The sequence below is a fragment of the Podarcis erhardii genome (genome assembly GCF_964252035.2).
Source record: "Podarcis erhardii genome assembly, chromosome: 6".
Lineage (NCBI taxonomy): Eukaryota > Metazoa > Chordata > Lepidosauria > Squamata > Lacertidae > Podarcis > Podarcis erhardii.
In genome coordinates this window covers 53492936-53513528 of record NC_138510.1, presented here as the reverse complement: position 1 = coordinate 53513528, position 20593 = coordinate 53492936, and the positions used below count along the sequence as shown (strand labels likewise).

The 20593-nt window shown below is 42.5% G+C and overlaps 1 protein-coding gene and 1 long non-coding RNA gene across 5 annotated transcripts in view; one reads left to right on the top strand and one right to left on the bottom strand.

Moving 5' to 3' along the window:
• The window catches only part of LOC309345255 (phosphatidylinositol 3-kinase regulatory subunit gamma), a 252879-nt gene that overhangs the window by 111353 nt on the left and 120933 nt on the right, over window positions 1-20593 (top strand). The window contains exon 1 of one of the 4 annotated variants that reach the window (XM_081868241.1): window positions 4205-4225. The exons of the other annotated variants lie outside the window; for them this stretch is intronic. The gene's annotated coding sequence lies outside the window, so the exon portion shown is untranslated. Of the gene's footprint in view, window positions 1-4204; window positions 4226-20593 lie in introns of those variants that run through there. 4 annotated transcript variants of the gene reach the window in all.
• The window catches only part of LOC309345310, an 89615-nt gene continuing 71792 nt past the window's right edge, over window positions 2771-20593 (bottom strand). The window contains exon 4 of the long non-coding RNA XR_014158176.1: window positions 2771-3284. This is a non-coding gene — a long non-coding RNA (uncharacterized lncRNA). The remainder of the gene's footprint in view (window positions 3285-20593) is intronic.

The window sequence follows — 20593 nt, the reverse complement described above, 5'->3', positions numbered from 1 at the left end:
CCACATTCTGAGCCAATATTTTGACAAACTGGAGCAGTACCCAAACCGGAACTACCCGATTGACCTGCTGCCAACCAGATTAGAATTTTATCCTAGCTCGTCCCTTTTCCCAGGATCCCATCAAAGCCATGAAATTGGCAAGATTAGAAGTTTGGCTTGCAACAATGCCAGGTTTCAGTCCTCGGCCTCAAAGTGGGACTTGTGTGGTGCACTATGAGCCACGTGGAAGGAGCGCTGCAGGGGAGGGGAGCGGCTTTCTTTGGAGAGAAACACAGACCGAGTGATAGAACATCTCCTTGGGATTTTTTTAATTATCATTATAATTATTTAGCAAGATTTATATACCACTTGATGATGATGATGATGATGATGATAAAAGAGCTCCTCCTCATGACCTATTTATTGAGCATTTATCCTGATTTTAATTGAGGTTAGATTGCGCCTGGTCTTTGTTGTTTAACCTCCCTGCAAACAAAACCAATAATGAGCATCCATCCCAATTTGCTTGCAGGGTGTTGTGTGAACCCCACACATTTCCGTGCATTCCCTTGTTGCTTTCCTGTATCTTTCTTAAAGTGGATTTGTTGAGAGCCAGTGTGGTGTAGTGGTTAAGAGCAGTAGTCTCATAATCTGGGGAACCGGATTCGCGTCTCAGCTCCTCCACATACAGCTGCTGGGTGACCTTGGGTCAGTCACACTTCTTTGAAGTCTCTCAGCCCCACTCACCTCACAGAGTGTTTGTTGTGGGGGAGGAAGGGAAAGGAGAATGTTAGCCGCTTTGAGACTCCTTAAAGGGAGTGAAAGGCAGGATATCAAATCCAAATCCAAACTCTTGTGCCAGGGTCGTGCAAACCAAAACAATGCCAGTGTGTGTGCTTCAGTCCCTCCCACAAAATGATGACAGTCTGGAAGGTGTCCAATCTCTGAGCAGCTTACATAATGACCGCTCCCCGCTTAAAACGGGGGGCGCCCTTTGCGTGGACGCGCGCAGCCCCTAGATCTGAAGCGGCTCCAACAGCATAGGCTTGGCTTTGCCTCCTTCAGGTGGGATACCTAGAGGTCTCCGCCTACCTCAGTCAATTGTCCAATCCCACCTGGGGGGAGGCGTTGCCAAGGAGACCAGGCCAGGTAGGGGAGGGATTACCTGCCCACACAATAGAGGGAGGATCTTACCTGGGAATCCTCACTTGGCTCCAGAGCTTCTCCCGCCCTACCCACCCTCAGTTAATGTCTTATTTTGCAGGTTAATTTTTCTTCACAGGTTTTGCAGGTTAGCTTTTCTTCACAGGTATGCGGGCGCTGCTATGTTAAGGTCGCTGTTAAAGGGCCGGAAAGGAATTTCCCTGCATTGGCAGGTTTCGCCTTTCCCGTACCAAAACGTCACAACTTTGGCGGTATCAGGCCTTGGGCGGAATCCTTTAGTCCATCTTCCTCTTTGCGGCGGCGATACCAGGGTTCCCCGTTAAAGGGGTTTCTGAAGGGAGGCTTTGACCGTACGCTGAAAGGTCGTCATTGCTCTCCCCTGTGGCGGCGGCGTAACGGGGGCGGCCTATCTCTGCTTGAACATATGTTCTCCAGAGCCGGCCCATCCCCCACACACACATTGGATAACCCTGATGCTCCCTAGGTCCCCGGCTGGGGACTGGGGAGGGAGAACGCCCAATGCCTGAGCCAAGGTCTACCCACATTTGAAATTTAATAAAGTTGTGGCCAATTTAATCCCATAGCACGTTGTCTTGAGTCGTTATTCCACATGACGGGGGGGACCGCGTGGGATCTGGGGACTCCACCTGTCCACGCAAAACTGGTATAAAATATTAGTACATACACATTATTATTCATTTTTAATATTTCTTCCTTTATGTGTAAACGTACACCTTGCATGCGACTCAGATGCCACACACAGCAGAGCTCAGGTTTTTAAGTGCTCTGGTGAAGCTGCAGCCACTGTGCCTCTTCCTCCGTTCCTCTACTTGCCCTTGCGGGTTGAGATAACAAGTGGACCAATGCAGAAGGGTGCAGCGGCTGCAGCTTCATTGGGGGCTCTTTCAGACATTCTTTTTTACTGAGCATTCATCCTGGTTTGCGTGCGCAAAGCTTATGCAGAGGTTATACGATGCTTGCTCTTCATTGAACTTCCATCCTGATTTATTTGCAGGAAAGTAATATATCTTCCAGGGATGCAGGTGGCGCTGTGGGTTAAACCACAGAGCCTAGGACTTGCCAATCAGAAGGTCGCGGTTCGAATCCCCACAACGGGGTGAGCTCCCATTGGTCAGTCCCAGCTCCTGCCAAACTAGCAGTTCAAAGTTAAATATATTCAGCATGTAGTGCCAAGGTTCGTATTTACCATTTAAGTCTTCTTTGAACAATTTTTTTTTTGGGTTCTGTGGGTATTTTCTTTTATTCATCGGGGTTGACTTAGAGATAAAATGGAGTGTTTGTTTTATCTCTCAAGGAAACATGTTTATAATAAAATACTAGAAAGATTTAAAAAAGCACGTCAAAGTGCAAGTAGATAAATAGGTACCGCTCCGGTGGGAAGGTAAACAACATTTCCGTGCGCTGCTCTGGTTCGCCAGAAGTGGCTTTGTCATGCTGGCCACATGACCCAGAAGCTGTACGCCGGCTCCCTCGGCCAATAAAGCGAGATGCACGCCACAACCCCAGAGTCTGTCACGACTGGACCTAATGGTCAGGGGCCCCTTTACCTTTAATATATCTTCCAGTCACTAAAAAGCCACACTTTTTATTGCATTTCCCCCCTCACTTTCTTAACTCCAAAAGGTCAATTTAAAAAAATGTATTGTTCCTCCAGAACAACAGGTCTTTAATCCACTTTAATTGTGCAAACCTGAATTTCTGGTATGCAGTCTAATCCCTCCTGCAAAATTGTGACAGTCTGGAGGTGACCTTGGTGCCCTGGAACATATAAACCATGCAAGATATATACCCTGGTGAAGAACCTGGCAACCTAGACTGCGGAATCTCATTGGGAAGGGAAAGGTAGAAACACGGGATTAGGTGAAGATCCAAGCGTCCAAACCAACGTTAGGTTGAGCTGAGCAATGCGAAGAAACGTCATGGCTGCACAGAGAGCTTTTTGAGTGCCCATGAACCAGTGTGGACCTCCCAACTCTCCATATGATAGACAATGCTGGGGTAGATTCCAAGTGAGGGAAGGCATATGCTGTGCAAAACAAGAGTTGCCAGATTCAGTAGAGGACTGGCCTTTCCAGGGTGCTTCCAGATGGAACTCACAAGCTGCATATCCATGAGCTGTCCTGATTGCTGCTAGTCCAAACAAACCAGCAACGTAATCATGGATGGGCTATTCTATATTCTATTACTGTGGAGCTGAAGCCACAGCTGTAGCTCACAGGTTTTGCCTTCCAGGCACAACCCCCAGCTTTAGTACCCCAGGAAGCCCCACTGGGTTTGTGAAGACCAGATCACTCTTTGACTGTGTGTGCAAGAGAGAAATATGCAAAATTCAGCTAAGCATGTGCAAGAAATGTCCCACTTTTGTTCTCCAAAGAGCTAAAGGTGGTCTACATGGTTCTCTCCTCCTCCTCATTTAATCTCCACAGCAACCGCGAGGGGTAGGTTAGACTGAGAGGCAGTGACTGCCCCAAGTCACCCAGTGACCCTCATGCCCAAGTGGGGATTTGAACCCTGGTCTCTCAGGTCATGGACCAACACACAAACCATTACACCCCACTGGCTCTTGTTGAGGCTCATGCAGAGGAAAAAGCTTTTCAAACACATTTACACATATAAACCTATTCCATTGTTTGATACATTATGTCACAAAAATGTCTGACCGTACAAAAATAAGGGAGAGGAGAAAAAAGACATGAACAGCTTGAAAGTTTATGGTTCTCCCTCATAGGTTATATGAAGCAAAGTTTTAATTTAGAGTTCTCACTACTGAAATAGCAATAATTCAATAGAATATGGATATATTATATGCTATTGGTGGCATATAGGATAGTTGTGCATAGTAAATTTTGTATTGTGTGTTTGTATGTCTATTTTTAAAAGTAAAATATATATGCTGCCCTTCATTGTAAGATTCCAGGGCAGTTTACAAAATTAGGAACAATAACATTCAATGTAAAACAGCAATAGGATGATTGTTTCCATTTCAGAGCATTCCAGTTCTGTGGCCTCTTCAGAACTGTGCCCAGACTCTAAGACAGGAGCCTCTGCAGCCCTCCTCTCAGCGAGCTGTTTGCCCACACAAATTAGTCCCTGTTCCATCCTTGAGGTATTTTTCCTTCCCCACTCACCCCACCTTTCTAGTTTAGTGCTACAGTTACTGCTGGAAGCAGCTGTCTGGATACAACCTAATAGTTGTGTAGGAGGGGAGCTTCCCAGCAAGGAGGCTATCTTCTCCCACCACAATGCCATGGAAGGAAAAGTTCCAACTGCTGAGCATCTCCTCTCCCACACAACTATTAAAAGCACAAAAGGGCCAGTCCTGTATCGTCAGGCAACCCTAGGAAAGATAAAATAAAATCCAGGCTGCCCATAGTTGCCTTTCCCCTACCTAAGATTCTGCTTCCTCCCCCCCCCTCCCACCCAACCCCTTCCAAGCTTAGTGTAGGGTGGTCACCACTTGGAAATGCCCTCGGGGGGGGGGGGGGAGGAACAGCAAGAATAGTTGAAACAGGCTCCAGCTCTAACCTTTCTGCGAGCTTCTATACATTCATTGGGAGAAAGTCTCATTGAATTGCATGCAACTTCATTCAGAGGATTGGGCATCATGTAGTAGAAGGGTGAAAAGAGAGTGTGGCTGCTTCATATTTCCTCTTTGGTCCTATTTTTCAGCTTAGTAATCATTAGCAGCAGCACCACCCCAGCTCCCAATCCCCTGGGATTCCCCCCCCCCCCCCCGGGATCAGGAAGCAAAAAAACAGGATCTCCATAGCTTTCCTGCATCTCCCTACCTCCTAAAACACACATATGGATGACAAAGATGAGCTGGAAAATGCCTAGTTGTGGGGATTAAGCAGCCTCCCCTCAAGCAACCTGCCCTTCCGCCACTGGGGCACAGTCTATCCTCACTGATTTGGTTAAAAATAAAAGCAGAGGGAAGAATTTTAAAAACTCTGCATGGCATGTCCTAAGAACCTAGGAAACCCCAGAAATGGAAGCATTAATAGGATCAGGGCACAAGATGAGTGACGTGTTACATAAGCTATTCCTAGTGTTTTATAAGATAATGATAATGAACGGGGGGGGGGCGTGTTTGTGTTGGTATGTGTTTCCCCAAGACTTGACCATCGTACTTGGTAAGTAAAACTGTGGTACCAGAAACCCATTTTCACCTTCTTCTCCTTCTTAGAGCTACCATTTTATGTTGTTTGAGTAGTTTTCTCCATTGCACAATTAACCAGTGCTATTTCCAAACTATGCACACACCTAAAGAGCAGTACTTGTACAGACTTGGGCAGGAACAAAATAGAAAACAGCAGCAGCTGCTGCCCTCAGCACGACAGCTCCAGCAACCAATATTTCTGCTTCACCTGGCTGTCTCCATTGTTTGGTTGGGATGCTTGAGCATTTATGATGATTCTAGTTATCTCTTTGCCTTAACTCACCCTACTCAGCAAAGCTCAATTAGGGGCTTCTGTGTCATAGATGCTAGGATTACAGGCCCTCTGAGCCATCAGCTAAGCAGTGCTAATACCCATGAGTTTGCAAACACGGCTTATTTGCATGGGAAACCCTTTGAGCTAAGGGTCAGCAGCTGTCAAGCTTGCCCAACAAGAAACAAATGTGTGTTTTCCAAATAACTGGGCTCTACAACACACAAAAGGAACAGTTGTTTTGGGTTGCTCCACAACCTCTTTCCATTGCTCTGACTCCACATATATTGCCGAGAGAGAGAGAGAGAGAGAGAGAGAGAGAGAGAGAGAGAGAGAGAAACCAGCATGTCTTCCTAAGAATAACATGGAGGGCTGTAAACCTGTGGGAATGATTGTCATGCCACAGAACCCCTGTGGACTTTGGTAATAGAAGAAACATCTTGCAAATATACAAATAGGAGAAACTTGGGGAGTGACCCTCAAACACAGGCCAATGGACAGCATGTATTTAATTCTGCCAAGTATACCCTGAGCTACTGGAGATCTTGCAAACCAGTAATGCCAAATGCAACACTCAGAAGGCAGTCCTACCCCCATCATTTTCATAGTGGTTCTCAGAAAAATATATTGTTAGGCTCATCTCACTTCATTGCAGAGGTGTAGTATCTGCCCAAGTTTGATCCAGTTTGGAAAGAGTTCACTGGAAGCTTAGTGGGACTTTGTAATATTTTCATTTATTTACAAGTATCTTGGGAACTCTGTTAAATTCTGAAAGCAAATGGCACGTTGCATTTGGTTTTAACACCAATGGAATGCATTTTGAAAAGCAATATTGCAAATGCATAGTTGTGGGAGAGTTGACCCTAAGATGATCCTGTAACCTTTCTGGAGATCTGTCCACAGTTCTCTTATCTCCAAATTACAGGGATCATCCATTCTGGAATACTTATTCCACATACAGTGCAGAAACACAACAAATTTGCAGCCTATGAATGTGAAACACCAGAACAATCCCTGAATACAGACCTCAATTTTTTTTTTAGCCATTACAACAGCCTGTGACCCTTTGCTAGCTGAACAGTTGTCATTTAAAAAAAAACTGTTCAAAATGTACTAAATCTGAGAACTCTAGATTGGCACTTCTAGATAACTTTGTTATGTATGCAGCTTTCTGTGAAAGTTCTGTTTCCATCTCATTGTTTCCCTATTACACAACCAGTGGGTGGTAATAGCCCCTGCTGTGACTGTTAGGCTGCCTTCCCCTCCCCTGGGAAAATGCTGCAAGGGAGCCTCCAGAGGTTAAATTATTGGTTGTTAGTAGTGATTAGCACCCACATTGCACTTTCATCTCCAGACTGCTTTATGAGCAGTTAATGAATAAGAAAGTGAGAACTGGGTGTCACTGCCCAGGGTGTGGAAGGCCCTCCAGGGAAAAGGATAACATTCTATCAAACTGTTTATGTGAGTGGTTCTTTGTAAGTTATACTGGAGTCATTTGTGCTAACCCCATTGGCTAGACAGCTGATTCTTTTCCCCAAAGGCTCAGTAGAAAAGGAAGGTACAGTGAAGGAAGAAAATCCAGTAAGGTGGGGCAGGGGCAAGTGCTACTAGTCTCTTGTAAGTTTAGAAATAGCTCATCTGTGAGTGCTTGCTCTGGCAGCACATACACTAAAAATTGGAACGATACAGAGGAGAAGTAGCTCATCTGTGCATAGAATGCTCCATCCATACTGCCACTTGTTCAGTAACTTAAGCATGGGGTGGGGTGTTGCAACAGATATATTCGGCGTAGGATTGGATGGATCCACTGAAGTCTGGTCAGTCCTAGTACCAAGAGGGGACAGGACTAAGTCCATTTCCAGGGGAAATCCTTAAATAAATGCAGACATTTTTCATAAAAACAACTTAGGATGTGGTATGTGGAATCTCTCTCTCTCTCTCTTTCTTAAAAACTGCTTGGACCAGTTAGAAAGTGAGGTGCTTGCTGCACTTGCTGCAGATCTTTAATATAAGGCATGGGTTACAATGTGCTGCCAGTTCTTGGGTAATTGTATGGAGGAAAATATGGCTTTCCCCATAAGGTGTGTTTTGTTTTTTTAAGGTAGGAAGGAATGGACTGTGATCAGAAGGGTCTACAGACATTCAATCTGATCCATATGCCTACTTCCCCCCAATCTGATACTTATCAGTTTATCAGATGTGGGCTGGGGAGATGTGCTCCAAATTGCAGAGTGAATCAAAATCCTCCCCCAACCTTAGTTCAGAGTCAGAGAATCAGGAGTTATGAGGCTATGTAATGGTGTCCCAAAGCCTCCTGCCTGTTGCACCTGTAATTTCCATGTCTTCCTCCAGTATGGAAGAAACACTCATTGCACCTTGTCTGTTGGCAACTGTTGACCATAATGGAAAAGCAAGCCCTTTCTTTGTCTATAATGGGATAGCAAGCCCTTTCTTTCCATTGAGGGATGGATACGTGGTTGAAAGAAAGTAAATGAGCAGAGTGTTTTGAGGGGTCTCCCTTCAGATATCAAATGGCAAAGTTTTTTTGTATCTCTTCTCCCCACAATAAAACAGCTGCAGGGGTTAAGTTGGTGTTCAGTTGAATACCATCCAAAATACGTAAGATGGATCAGAAGTGTAGACTGAAAGTATTTAATTGGGTGAGACAAACATGTTGCTAAAATGATGGCGAACAGAAAGGTGTTATTTATTGGCATTATAGTTAGAGCACTAGCACTCTTTCTCCAAACCAGTATTTTGCTAATATTTTGAGGAGGCTTGTAAGTGTGTTGCAAGTCCCCTTCAGACTTTTGTGGTAATTGTGGGAAGGTTGGAGGTGCAGTAGATGTGCCCGTCAACACTGGGGGTGCAATCTGACCCGAAAAATTACGTTCAGATTGGCCACATCAGCTTTCCTTCTGATAACTCCCATCTTCAAAGCAGATATTGCATTGTGAATTTTCATATATGTTAATAGAAATAGGAATTCTCTGCACGCTTCCTTTTGGTGTTTTGAAAGCACCATTCAATGGAACAGTTAAAAGCCTCCTTACATTTCACAATGCATTCCTCTTGCCTCATGTGGAAACTGAGAGTGCCTTCTCTGGGAACCTGCTCTTGGGGAGTGCACATATGGCAATGATTTAACAAATACAAATGCTGTCTGCACAGAGTGCAGGTATGGACACTTGCAAAGCGATGTCTACAAAAGTGCTTTTAGAAAACCCGCAAGCCACAGAGCTTCAAAGGCTGAAGTGTGTACACAGCCTTAGAAACAAATGCAGTGCCAAAATCAGCAAATGAAACAAAGGCTTCACTTCGCTCAGACAACAAATGAAGGCACCTTAAAGTTAGACTTTTCTGTTTTTGTCTTAGGCCATTTTCACATAACATTAAAAGTGCCTTTTAACCTCCCACACACTGTTTGCATGGATGTGTGAATATTAATTGGGATAGGGACAGGGACAGAGAGAAAGCTAATTTTTAATTGTTTGCTCATTCTGTCCAACATAGCTTTTGCATTAACGTGAGAAATGCAGGCTTTTTACTGTCGCACGTAGTTGTGCACATATCGGCTGATTCCATGCATATTTACTCAGAGGTAAGCCTCACATAGATCAATGGTAGATGTGCATAAGACTGCCATCTTAGAAGCTTGGTTCCATGTGCCTTTATTCAAAAGGAAGCCTGTGTTCTATATGGCACTTACTTCCAAGTAAACATCAGCTTACTGACCAATCTTTATTGGTTTTATGCCTTCTTACCTGCTGAGCAGTTGTAATAATGCCCCACTCCTGAAAAAAAGTCTCTTTCTCAAAATCCTTGGCGTTCTCAATATGAGTGCTTGCTGAGAGCTATCAGGTAAAAGAGGGCATTACAATTGCCACAACAAGCAGAAAAATAATAATTAAGTGGTCTGCCAAGACCCTCAACAGTTTTCATGGGGGGGGGGAGTTTGGGAACTACTGCCTTAATGGTTTCCCCCCTAAAGCATTATTATGCCAATGCAATGTGCTTTTTGAGTTTTTGCATGTTGTAACTTGTTTCTGATAGATAGATACATGCATCCTCCCTTTATAATCTTTACTTCTGGGCATTATGCGAGCGAGTCTAGTTTTTTTAAAAAATCCATCAGTCAGCTTTGTACCTCTGATATACACAGCTAATTTATATATTGAAACAATCTGTGTTGCCAATCACCGGAATTGATAGAAACTAAAACAACATTCTTGGTAATACATTCATTTTTATAGTCGACACTCTACCTAACAGTGAAAGTTTCATTCTATCCCAAATTTGCAAATTTCTTTTAATATCTTCCCAGGTTTTAAATAATTATCTTTCTACAAATTTATATTATTTGCTGTTAACCATATACCTAGATACTTGACTTTCCTTTAATCTTTAGACCTGACACATCTTGTAATTTGTTTTTACTCTCATCATTCATATTTTTTTACCAAGAGTTTGGTTTTGTCTTTATTAATCTTAAGACCTGCTACATCTCCATTTTTTTTATCTCTTGTAATACTTTTGGGATTGACTCTATTGACTCTACAGATAGCACGTCGTCTGCAAATGCTTTTAATTTATATGGTCTCTCTCTCACTCTTATACCTTTAATTTCTTGATTACATCTTATTCTTTGTGCCAATACTTCTAAAACTAATATAAACAACAAGGGTGACAATGGGCAGCCTTGTCTCGTTACTTTAGTTATTTTGCAATTCTCAGTCAATACATTATTTACTATCAATTTAACTGACTCTTCAGTATATATTGCCCAGACTCCCCTTATAAAAGTGTCTCCACAGCTCATATATTCCAAAACTTTAAAGGTAAAATCCCAGGAGACATTGTCAATCTCAGCATATCTTTCATGTCCAGTAGTCTTCCATGACTGTTCCAGTCCAAGCTGCCTAAAGTAGCTTTGATCACATGGATTCCCTGTTTCGTGACTGTCTTCTCACCAAATCAGAAATGGGTTTTGCAACTCATAGTCTAATTTTAGAAGTGGTCACTAGAGCAGGATGGTTACATTGGGTTCCTGTTCTCAGACCCAGGCTTCCCATCACTTCTTGGCACACATAAGAGACTGTGTTTTGGATCATTGACACTACAACGTGTTGAAAACCGAACTCACATGCTGTATAAAATAGCAGTACAGTAGGCATCCAGGCTGTTGTTTAAGGGCTAAGCAACCCTCTTTACAATGTCAGCAATTCATTTTATGTGGCATGATCTCATCATTAAAATGTACAGCAGGTAAAGTGATAAGAAGGCATCTTAAGCCTTCCCAATTTAAAGTAGCAACCTGAAGATTTAAGTTGATAGGGGTGCCTATCAACTCTACAATTCTATGATTTTATGTTGCCATTTTGAGAATGGTAACCCGTTTTTACCTACCCAAATTAAAGGAAGAGGCTGATTTGCCATGCAGAGTGTTAGTTTGCCATTTTTTTATATATATAATAATTTTTATTAAATTTTTAAACAATAAACAACAACATACATAAAAACATGTTCTTTTTCATTAACCACATTTCATTCTCATCTTTGGACTTCCTCACATCTCTTGTTCCTGCACTCTAAACACATAAATTTTTCTAGCAAATTATTTACTTAGTTCAATTTATATTATATAATTGTCCAATACTGAATCTCAAATTTTAGAGTTTAAATAACGCTTATTCTTTAAAAGTTAATTCTAGGATATTTTTTATCCAAAATTTGTCTTATCTTTCAATTACATTTAAATTTATATTCCTTGTTACTAATTTATTGGAGCCATATTGTTACGAATCTTACATCTTTCTTAACATTCGTACAATTTACAGTATTTTTGTAAATAGTCCTTAAATTTCTTCCACTCCTCCTCCACCAGTTCCTCTCCGAGGTCTCGGATTCTGCCCGTCATTTCTGCCAGTTCCATATAGTCCATCAGTTGCATCTGCCATTCTTCCAGTGTGGGCAAATCTTGGGTTTTCCAGCCTTTAGCGATGAGTATCCTTGCTGCCGTTGTGGCATACATAAAAAAAGTTCGGTCCTTCTTTTGCACACTCTGGCCGACAATGCTCAAAAGGAAGGCCTCTGGTTTCTTAGGGAAGGTATACTTAAATACCTTTTTCAGCTCATTATATATCATTTCCCAGAAGGTCTTTACTCTAGGACAGGACCACCAGAGAGAGTGTTAGTTTGCCATTAAGGAGCCCAGTTACAGATAGGTAGCCGTGTTGGTCTGCCATAGTCAAAACAAAACAAATTCCTTCCAGTAGCACCTTAAAGACCAACTAAGTCAGTTCTTGGTATGAGCTTTCGTGTGCATGCACACTTCTTCAGATACACTGAAACAGAAGTTTCCAGACCATTCTATATAGTGAGAAGGTGGGGAGGGGTATTACTCAGAAGGGTGGTGGGAATGGGTGATTGGCAGATAGCTGTGATGAGCCTGTTGACGACTCTTAACGACTGCAATAGGTCTTACAGGAAAAAGCAAGGGGTGAAAAGGTGAAAGATGGCTTTGTCATGTATAATGAGATAAGAATCCAAGGTCTTTGTTCAGACCAGGTTTCTCCATTGTTTTGAGTTTGGTGATAAGTTGTAATTCAGCAGCTTCTCTTTCCAGTCTATTTCTGAAATTCCTTTGTAGTAAAACAGCTACTTTGAGATCTTGTATAGAATGTCCTGGGAGATTGAAATGTTCCCCTACTGGTTTCTCTGTCTTGTGATTCCTGATGTCCGATTTATGTCCGTTTATTCTTTGGCGTAAGGTTTGGCCTGTTTGTCCAATATAGAGAGCTGAAGGACACTGTTGGCATTTTATGGCATACACAATGTTAGACGATGAGCAATTAAATAGTCCCGAGATGGTATGTGTGATGTTGTTGGGGCCAGTAATGGTGTTGTCCGGGTGTATGTGGCAGCAAAGTTGGCATCTGGGTTTATTGCAGGCTCTGGTGCCAGTGTCCGTGTTAGGTCTGGTTGTAGTATTATTGTGGGTTAGGAGTTGTTTAAGACTGGGTGGCTGTCTGTAGGCAATGAAAGGTCTTCCTCCCAGAGCTTGAGAAAGAGAACTGTCATTGTCCAGGAGAGGTTGTAGATCTCTGATGATGCGTTGTACTGTTTTAACTTGGGAGCTGTATGTGATGACTAGAGGTGTTCTGTTATTTTCTTTTTTGGGTCTGTCTTGCAGCAAGTTCTCTCTGGGTATCAGTCTGGCTCTGTTGATCTGTTGTCTAACTTCATCTGTTGGGTATTTTAGTTCTAAAAAGGTTTGCTGTAGATCTCTTAGGTGAGAGTCTCTGTCTGTAGAATTGGAACAGATGCGGCTGTAACGTAGTGCCTGGCTATATACAATGGACTGTTTGGTATGTTTGGGATGGTAGCTAGAGGCATGTAGATATGTTTGTCGGTCAGTTGGTTTACGGTATAAGGTGGTGTCTATGTGCCCATTAAGGAGCCCAGTTAGTTACAAGCATTCATGAGTTGCAAGCATTCATGAGTTAATAGATCTAGGCTTCTCAATTACAATACACAAAACAGGGTCCATATTACTTTATTTTTATTGTAACTATTTCTGTTTGACTCCAGGCATTATGGGGCTGGAGTTATTTTCATCCTGCCAATGATGACATGCATCTAATCCCAAGGGCTGCCAGTCAGGATAAATGAGCCCTTCTGTAAGCAAGAGTGTATCTTTCTGCTGCTGTTCCCATGCAGAATGAAGGCTGTTCTGAGAAGGAGCAGCTAATTCCATTAGCTGGCATATTTGCCAGCCAAATCTGGGTATTCCCTAAGCAGCATCTAACAGTACACTGGCTTGGAGGAGCAATGGTTGCATAAGCTTCTTTAGTTAAAAATGCAACAAATCCGTTTTGAGACTTCAGATAGTCATGTGAATGACCCACATTTGCAATACGTGTGTGTGTGTGTGTGTGTGTGTGTGTGTGTGTGTGTCCGTCCATGCAATCAAAGGTCTGCATGAACTCTGGACATTTTGGATACACTGTCATGGTCCTAGTGGGGAGACCTGAAAATGTTACTTAACAGGTATGCATCTGGCTGCTTCAACCACTGCTGCTACTGCTTTGACATTTCTCTAAAGTTTGTACACAGATGGCATGCATGTCCAGTACTAATAGAGCACTGCACAAACATGTAACAAGCCAACATGCTAGCTTCTCTGAATGATGGGTAAGCATGCATGCCCACACTGTCACTATTAATGAAGTACTGGGCACAGTCAGTGACCACTCTTCTACTGGACATTTTAGAACTCTGGAAAACCAGGATTCTAAAATAGACAGGGAGCCTGCATGAATACAGGTTTGCAACCTAACACAGGTGTCCCTGGTAGTGACAAGAAAGATAACAGTGGCGGTGTCATCTCTTACAGCCCACTACACATAGTTAAAACATCACAGTTATCACTAGAGAAGCTTTCTTTGTCTAAGAACTGAACCACCTTAGAGCTGAAATGGCATTTTACAAATAGTGAAATCTGGTGATGTTTCAGAAGCCAAAATTTGGATATTTTTCTCTTTCTTGGCATGCAACAGTCAAATTTCAGAAATGAAACTTGAGGTCAGATTTGGAATTCATGGCTTGTATCCAATGCAGCTGTAAGTAAGTGCCCCATCAGTCACTGCCCATAATGACATCTGCCTCCCCTCCAGGGAAGAAAGGGTGAAGGAAGGTATATATCATGAACTAGGGTGGAGGAAAGAACAGCATTAGTATATGCTGTCTCAGTGAATCCTGCCGCCTGAGGCAGTCATCTCACTGTGCCTTATGGGTGGACCAGCCCTGCAATCAGCATAAGGATTTCCACTTGTGCAATGGGACTTTCTCCCCTTTTTCTGCCCCATGCGCCCCCTAAATTTGCTCTGGGTTTCCCCCCAACCCTCTGGAGCAGATTTGGTGAGGGTGAAAGGGGGGTCGGGAGAGTTGGATATAGATAGAAGACAGAGAGGATCTGAAAGTTTGATCAGAGCGATACATGAATTTGCTTCCGCTCTATGCAACTTACGCATAGTGTGTGCAAGGGATTCTGGCCAATTGGTTTTTCCAGTGGTGTTCTGCAGAAAAAGTGATCAAAACTGACCCGGTTTCTAACTCTCTTATCATCTACAATCTGAACTGTAGTATAGACCACAATGTGTGAGAAACACTGAACTTTCATAAATGAACACTAACTAGCTACTACTAGTTGAATAACAAAACATGTCTGCTGTCCAATATGACTGTTTGGACATTCAATATCTTCATCATTCTGGAGGACAGAAGTCTTCTTTTCCCTAGATCAGGAAAAAGCCAGCATGGGCATAGAAAGAAGTGAGTGGCATATCCTGGGTTAAAAATCATGGTCTTGATCCTGGCATTGTCATGACTTAGTATTGCTGGAGGCAATGGAATTTAAGCTAGTCATAGCTTTAGCTGAATCAGGTCCCATATCTCTCACGGCAGAGGCCTTCCTGTTTAACCAAGGTCAGGGAGTCTTAAGGACAGCATGCTTAAGACATGAACTGTTGCTAATGGCCTGGATTCTTAGAACTGCTGAGTGTATCAAAAGAGACTTCCTTAACATTTCCGGACATTGAGGAGATGTTGATATGGGGGAGGGGATAAATAACTTATTTTCCCCAAGAGTACCCCTCCTGATTAAGTTATGTGGGTGCAGGAAATCCCTCCACCGTTCTGACCCTGATGAAAATCTTCTACTGCAGCCCTGAAAAAGGACAGTGACTCAGATGTATGTATCAGAGTGCAAGGCCAGTCACACAAGGCTGGGCAGGAGCCAGTGCTAAAGCAAGGGACCTCGTCATGGTCTCTCTGGGGTGCGTTTCCATAAGGAAATCAGAAGTATTTACAGACGATAAAAGAACGCAGTGCTGCCAGGAACAGTTTAAAAGCAGAATCGCCTGCCTATAAATTCTCTCCTTTACTGCAAGCAAATAGGAATGAGATCCCAGCAAGCATGTAAAGGCAGCTGCACACTGAGGGAAAGGAGCTCCCACGCTGCGGGATGTTTCTATATTTGTCTTTTTAAACTGATCATTTTAAATAGGAAGTGATTTTAGCACAAGCCAAGAGCGCCTTGCTGCCTGCTCAGGCTCCCGGTCTTGCATTAAGGGATTTGAATGCATGAGAGTTGTGCATAGCAAAGAGACAGCCTGATCATTGGCTCCAGAATCCTCCACTAACCACCACTCATTCTGCATCCATAAATTTGATTAAATTATGTATAAATCTATGTAATTTGCATAAGATGCTAGACTGGGAACACTGGTGGGTAAATTCTTTTTTGAGAGGCAGGCTCACATGGAAGGATATAGAAATAAGTAAAGGAAGGCGAGGCTAGCCACTGGGAAGCTACATGTGACCTCAAAATATTGACTAGGCACTGCCTTTATGGTTTTCTCAACAGCAATGAGGATTAGAAACCTTGTTTGCTTTAAAATTAAAGTAAATATTCTCAAGATTTTGAGGGGCATAAGAATCTAGATTCTGTAAATGATAGCTGATGCCTGCAAGTGCGTTGTATCTGTAAACACTTGTGCAAATCAGAGTCCTGAAAGAAAGTTGTCGTAGCTCCCCCCCCCCCCATTACTCTCATGGGGGAAGCCTGTTTCATGGACCCTCTTACATTTGTCCTAACAGACTTCCCTAAATTTTCTTGTTATTTATGTTTATACTCCTGACTTTATTGACATTCCAGTAAAATGATTCCGTAGGGCACCTCAAGAGATATGGCAAAATCCAAACATGTTTGCTAGGAATCTATTGTAGAGTGTTGGTCATTCCTATTTAGCTTTGAAAATAGGTTTCCAGCTAAAGCATGTTTGAAGAGAGTGGAACTACAGGCAGCAGCTTGCAGTTCTATAGAGCATATACGTACCTATTCTTTAGAGAATATACATTTGTTTCTGAAGCAAGTGGACTAAAACTGAGTTCAATATTTTTCTTCCTGAGACTTCAACATAAAACACTCCCTTTGGTTTGTATAGTCTCAGCTTCCATTATCGGGGGGCATAAGTTGCATCACAAGGCTAGGACATGAGCTATGGGTGCCCTTGGAATACCACAGAAACACCTATCTTACCTAGGTACTTGCACAGCCGCCCACAGACTGGATGCCATAAATAATTTCTGTCTCATCTGCTCATTCTTTTCAACTGGGAGCTCAGCTGAGGACAATCCAAGGATATGCCTGCACATGCAGCTCTTCCATTTCTGGGCCAGCCCAAGACATTTTTCCGCCTGAGGCGGAGCAACAAATGGAGCCTCCCTGCCACCAACGAAAAAGTCAACATGCATAGTTCCCAAGGTCAGCCAAGTTATCTTGGCACCTGAGGCAGAAAATCCCACAAGTGCCTCACCTCTCCTTTCTGGCAGGAAAACTAAAATAAAAATAAATTGAAATAACTAACTGTTAGCTGCCCTTTCATCACACCCCAAATCAGACTGCCTGAGGCAACCATCTCAGGAGCCATCCTCACTCATGCCCTTCTGGTTTGACACCACCAAACCAAAGGTCTTACCATGTGGCACATGGGAACCCTATGCAGAAAGCTCACATTGGCTCATGCAAGCAGTGGGGCCTGCACTGGGTCAACCTTTGTCTGCCATGGTAGAGGAACACATCTCAGCTCATGATAGTGTAGTTTGGATGTGATTAATAACCTCCAACCTATGGGGAAAGTGCCATACAGACAGACTGTGGTTGAGACTTGGGCTGGATCTAGACATATCAAAGAAGTGTTTCTGGAAAACACGTGGTAAACTTTATACAGTGGTACCTCTAGTTACCTACTCAATCCGTTCCGGGGTGCTGTTCACACCCTGGAAAGTCCGCAACTAGAGCGCCGCTTCTGTGCACACACACGGCACGATAGAGCGCTTCTGCGCATGTGCGCATGGCGAAACGTGAAAGGGCCTCGTTCGTATCCTGAAAAAATGCAACCGGAGACTGATGTAACAAGTGGTACGACTGTATGAGAAATCGTGTTGGCAAAAATGGAACTTCACAGCGCCATCTAGTGGCACAGTGCTTTCATACATATACAATGCATATAAAATGCTTTTTCTTTACCAATCTAGCTAAGTCCTTGGAGTTAATATCTCAGACAAAAGAAGTGAAAAGTTCAACTGAATGAACAAAGCCATTCTACGAGGATGCTCTTTCTCCCTTCCTCCCTCTCTTCCTTTAAGAGCAAGGAGGTGATTGCTTTTTATGCAATCTCTTCTTAACAAAGTCACACTAATCCCCACACTAATCCTTAATGCTTCTTGGAGAACCCCACAAAATAAAGGAAGCACGTTTGCAACTGCAGAAGAACCCAAGAACCTTCTGGGAGCACAGTAGTATCTCAGAGATGCACAGCCAGGCTTTTAATGGAGGGCTGGATAGTTTTCCCGCCTGCTAATTAAATGACTCTGGATCATTAGAATCTTGTAATTTAGCTGTTCAGGGAGGCAGATGCTGGCATATCAAAGCAGCATGGCCATATTTTTGAAGAGTGTTCCAGTTAGTTATCTTTACTAAGATGGATCCTATAGTATTCATGTTGAGGTCATTCATACTGTGTGAAATACAAGAAACCCCAAGTTTAAAAAGGTCATCTATTGGAGCAAACTCTGTTTCAGAATACTCTTTTTATTTTTTTAGTCAAGCAGGGCAGCCTGAAAGTTCTTCTTTTACTGTCTTGTGCACTATTAGAAATCACAATATATATTTACTTGAAATATACATTTGTCTGGATGTGTTGAACATCACACATACAAAAAAAAATATACGCAATAAGTGTACATACAAAACTATCCTGAGTAAGAGTGGAAAAGTCACACATCAAAGACATAACTGCTTCATAGTGTGAGAGAGTGGCTGGTTTGGGGGGGGGGCATACTTGACTATGCTATGTGATAGGTTAATGTGGCAATTATTTGAGTTTCTAAGTAAAACTACTGATAACTCATTGTCAAACTATTTTCTTTAAACATTTATTCTAAAAAGAAGCCTAATTTTCAGATGTAGAGAGAACAAGGTTGCTCAATATTTGATAATCCATCTAACCTATATAGCATGAAAATTGAGGTAAAACGGGAAAGCCACAGGGATTGTGTCAGATTGTGGGCCATCCCTGTCCTCTTCCTTAAGTTGGTTTGTTTGGATAGGGCTGTGGAATGGTTCCTCCATGCAACTTCATTCCGTAAACCTGGGATGGCGTCCACAATGTCTCCTGGGCTATTAACATGTCTCACCAACCCTGTGCTCCTTCTCCAGTTTTCTGATGAATGGCACGTGTATCTCTCTGCATAGTGTTAGCCTAGGATATTTTCACATAAGAAACAGAACATCAAAACACAGAATTGACTTCCCTAACACAGAATTGACTTCCATTTTTAAAGAACATGCAAAGGGCCAGGTTGCAAGCAGGAAAGTGGAGCCACATCTGGAATCTGTCACCTAAAATGACACCTAAAGGTTGCTTAATGGAAAACTAGCTTCATATTCCAGATGGAGAAAATCTCTCTGTTTCTGTTAATGCTGGCTTACCATCTTATTGCACTTTAATATTTTCTCCTCATTCATTTTTTCTTCTGCAAAATGTGTATTTGTTCATCGAATTTCCTGAACAAAGTATGAGCAATTAAGGTAAGCTTTGCAAGAGATGAACTACTGGGACAAAACAGAACTCCTTGCAAAGTCATCTTCTGTCCAGGGTAGCTTGACGTAAAATGGCAGCCCAATCCAAATTATGCTTATTAAGCTCCATTCAGTTCAGTAACATTTTATCCAGACTAAATGTTCTTAAGATTCCAGTCTCAGTTTTGCCAAGAGCTGAATTGTCTGGTGCAACCAAGAGTCCAGGCACAATTCTGCTCCCATGCAAGTTAAAATAACCAAGACAGACTAAACAGCCTAAAAATAGATTTCAGCAAGGAACTAACTGTAAAGCCAATTCCTGAAAACATAACCTTAAGGCAATACTTACTAGAATCGTAAACCTGCTGTTCATCCCTAAATGCTTTTACTGATAATATATACTTAATAATGCACTACGATGGAATGTTGGAATATTGCTTTTGCTTTAAGTAAGGACAAAGGATTGTGAAATCCAACCCCTCATGTTTTTCCTAGTGCACACAGTTTTGCGGCAGTTAAAGGCACAGGAGCTCTGCCCTATGCCCCCCCCCCCAAAAAAGCAATAGGCCTATTTTCAAATGTTGGGTATCATGGAGTTTTTTTGCATGTGGCTCCCTTTGGGAAAATTCTTCAGGGAGGGTGCAGCAACTTCCAACAGAATTATTGCTGCCTCCAAATAGATAAACCATTAGATCAGATGGAATAAGGCAGTCACTGCAGTAACAGTGAGGCTATTGGAAGTGATAGACCAGCTCTTCAGAGTGAGGCTCAGGCTTCTAAAGCTTAGAAGCAAATCATTGGATATGGAGGGTAGATCAGGAAGAGTAGCATTTAGACTCCCCTCTGCCACCAGCCTCAAAGTATGACCTCAAGCAAATTGATTAATTTCCCCTTTGGAAGGAAGTCTCATTATTCAGCTCCCCAAGCTCCGCAAGGACATTTGTTGCTGTGACCAGCTCAGCTGATTAAGGGCTATGAAGAGGTTGGTTTCCTCCCCTCTGTCCATAACTAGGCAAGTAGGGTCTGGTTTGTTGCAAGACAGGAGCTGAAAATGCTAGGCTCTCCTAGTAGTAATTTAAAGTTGGGTGACAAGATGCAAAGGAGGGAAGGATTCCTGTACCTTTTAAGAGTATTGTAGAAACAGGAGATTTTGCAACAATAGCTTGTCATGTAGAAACAAGAAAAGCTTTGCTGCTGAAATTGTTTCTGTAAAACTATTTTGGGTTTCTGTGTTTGGTGTATTTATTACAAATACATATCTGCACAAAAACAGACATCAGCAATCAATAATTGCTGATGATGACAAACTCTTACAAATTTATACCTAAAACAAAATAAAAAAATTCCTTCCAGT